Source organism: Petaurus breviceps, unplaced genomic scaffold, assembly GCF_028583685.1.
Source record: "Petaurus breviceps papuanus isolate PSGF00001 unplaced genomic scaffold, PetGlider_PUasm1.0 110, whole genome shotgun sequence".
Lineage (NCBI taxonomy): Eukaryota > Metazoa > Chordata > Mammalia > Diprotodontia > Petauridae > Petaurus > Petaurus breviceps.
In genome coordinates, this window is record NW_027185597.1 from 2,815,841 (window position 1) to 2,819,041 (window position 3,201).

General features: G+C 40.1%; 1 pseudogene; it reads right to left on the reverse strand.

Annotated features, from left to right (window-relative positions):
• Window positions 1-1,299: 1,299 nt before the first annotated feature.
• Window positions 1,300-2,471, reverse strand: LOC138156700 (fructose-bisphosphate aldolase A pseudogene; annotated as a pseudogene).
• Window positions 2,472-3,201: the final 730 nt, after the last annotated feature.

Consider the following 3,201-nt stretch of genomic DNA (forward strand, 5'->3'; position numbering starts at 1 on the left):
GAGGAGCTTGCTGGGTAAGCATCCCAGAACAAGGTAGTCTTTTGCATGGGATAAATAGACTTGCCCCATGATCTCTATACAGACTTGCATCATAACCCTTATATGAAATGCTGCTTTAAGGCTTACTGATTTAGGGAAGTACTAACTCTGGTAAAGATAAGGGAGCAGGGGATTATGCCTTGGGTGATTCACTTTACCCAGGACTATGCCTTTAAGCTGATACAAGGGGTTACAGGATTTAGGATAGAGACAAAGACAAATATAAGGAGGCTTAATGGTGGGCTCCAAATCAGGTGGCATGTGATTTGGATTACCTTACAACAGCTGGTCCATTCTCTCTGGGGACAGGAGAAGAAATGTCCTCATTGGTTAGTAGTGTCAATAAAATTCATGCCATACTTTATTCAGTACAAAGAATCCCAAGGAAGCTAAAGGAAAAGAAAGTATAAGAAAGAAGGAAGAAGAGAACATAGTAGGCAATGTTGAATAGAGTGGGTAGGGGCAGTTATAGGCAGTAGAAGAGGAGTAAAAGGGGCTTGAAAGAAAAGATCAGTTACAAACAAATCTAGGGAAGACAGAAAGAAGAAACATTATGGGTATAATTCATGTCAATTCACGTAGCCATATTTCAGTCAAGCAGACTGAAAGAGATTCATATTAAAATATCCACAAGTAAGATTAATATGGAGGAATATAAGATATTTTACTATACTATAGTACAATTGTAAATTGTCATACTAGAGTTTTCTGAACTATATGGCAATTGATATAAAAGCAATAAAATAGAACTATATGTATTTTAGAAATCACATTATATTGCCATAAGATAATTTTATATTTTAAAGTATTGGCTCCAATATTGCCCTTTAATTTTTAAAGCATATTAAGTAACCAGGTGAAGCTTTTTACAGTTTAGCTGAGACTTACAAAAGTTTAACTAAGGTGATTAACTCATTAATGATAAAAATAATTTCTTATTCCACTTTATTAGCACTACTTATTCATAATAAGAATTTCCTTATGAATTTGAAAATTCCAGAATAAATCCCCTCATATTTACTGACCTAATTGTCATTTTACCTGATGTCAGTCCTCCCCTTCTGTTATTAGTTATTTAATGTGTAAATCTTTTTTTTTCCTTTTTAAATAGCTGTTTATTGGAAAAAGTGGGCTGAGCAGGGGTCACTAGATTCATCAGAGAGCAACAATACCACACAAGTTGGGAGTCATGGAAGACGTTAGCACAAAAGCTCTGGGATCTCAGCCTCTTCCTGCACTGTGAGGGATGGATGGCCTGGAGTGTTAGGGCATATTCAGGTGGAAAGCCTTGACTTAGTTAGTAGGCATGGTTAGAGACAAAGAGAGAATCACTGGCTGTAGTTCCTGACTTTCCACTTGGAGTATACTTGCCTTGAGAGCTTGGCTGTTAGCTTGGCTGCTTGGGCAGCCTTGACATTTTCCTTCTTTCCACCCCAGGTATTGAGGGCAGATGCCTGCAGGGCTCGGCCATAAGAAAAGGTCAGGACCCATGGCTTGTGCAAGGGGCAGGTGTTGATGGCATTGAGGTTGATGGAGGCATCCTCTTCACTCTGACCCCTTGATAGGAAGGTGATACCAGTGACTACAGGAGGTACAATCCAGGGAAGGGCAGTTACAGTTGCCATTGCGATCTTCTCATGTGAATACTTCTGGGTACAGGCATGGCCAAGGGTGACCATGCTAGGCTTCAGCAAGGTCCCTTCCAGATAGACATGGTGGTCACTCAGAGCTTTGTGGACAGCAGCCAGGACCTTCTCAGTGACATACTGACACATCAGATCATATTCTCCATCAGGGAGGAGCTCTGGCTCCATGATGGAGACAATGCCATTATGCTGATAAATGCTGGCATATCAGGCCAGCACATTGACATTCTCCATGATGGCAAGTGGGGAAGGTGTATTGTCCCCAATCTTCAGCACACAACGCCAATTGGCCAAGTCAGCTCCATCCTTCTTATACTGGGCACAGCGCTCACTCAGTCCATCCAGACCATGGGCGGTAGTCTCGCCATTAGTTCCTGCTGGGGCACTACACCTTTGTCCACCTTGATGCCCACAATGCCACCCTTTGCCTTTATGACTTTGGGGAAGGGATGACCATCATCGACTTTCTAGTAGAGTGTCTCATGGAACAGATAACACCTGCAATACAGGAGTTCACACGATCATCTGCTGTCAGAAGCAACTGCCTATAGAGGTGGCAATTTTCCTGTGTTCTCAGTTCCAATGGACTGAAGCCACTTTGCAATGCTACCAGTGGACTCATCTACTGCCAAGATTCCCTTGCCCGGAGCAACAATTCAGGGAACTATTTCAGACAGTTTTTTCTTTTGCTCTGGTGTCAATGCTGGGTATTGGCAAGGCATGTTTTCCTTGGCTGTGCTGGTAGTTTCCAGCAGAAAGCAGACCGCTTATAGTCAAGAACCAAACTTCTGCTGATGTGTAAATCTTTATATTCAACTTTGCCTCCTGTAAAATTCCACCTGTATCCATCCTGCCTTGTCCTATATAAGATTTTGGGAAACAGTAATAATGGCCCAATGGTTTAGTGTGTCTTATTGTGAAAATTTCCTCTACAAATTCAGATCAGCAACCTGACTGAAACTTAATTATGTTAGATAGCTATCTGGGGTGCTGAGAAGTTAAATGACATTTCACAAGGTGATAAAGGCAACATATGCCAACATCTTGCCCATAGACCAGATTTCTATCTGCAGTTCCTTCCTACCTCTTGCCTTGAACCTAGTATATTTTTAATAAAAATGCCTTGAATTTAATTAAAATATCCTTAGATTTTAAGTAAAATTATTCCAATTGTTCTGTTCCATTTTAAAATGTTATTCTGAAACTCAGTTATCTGACTTTACTGACAGAGCATAAGCTAATGTGTGAATGGGAATTTTTCATATTGGTCTGACATATTTTGTATCTGGTGAAAAACTGTTTTAGAATAGAGTTGTGGATCAGAGGAAAATACAGTATAGCAATCTACTGTTTGATAAACTCAAAAACTCTAGCTTTGGGCATAAGAACTCACTACAAAACTTTCAGGAAAACTATAAAATAGTATGGCAGAAACTAGGCATAAACCAACATTTCACACCATATACCAAGATAACATGAAAATGAGTACATGATTTTAACATAAAGGTGGATACCA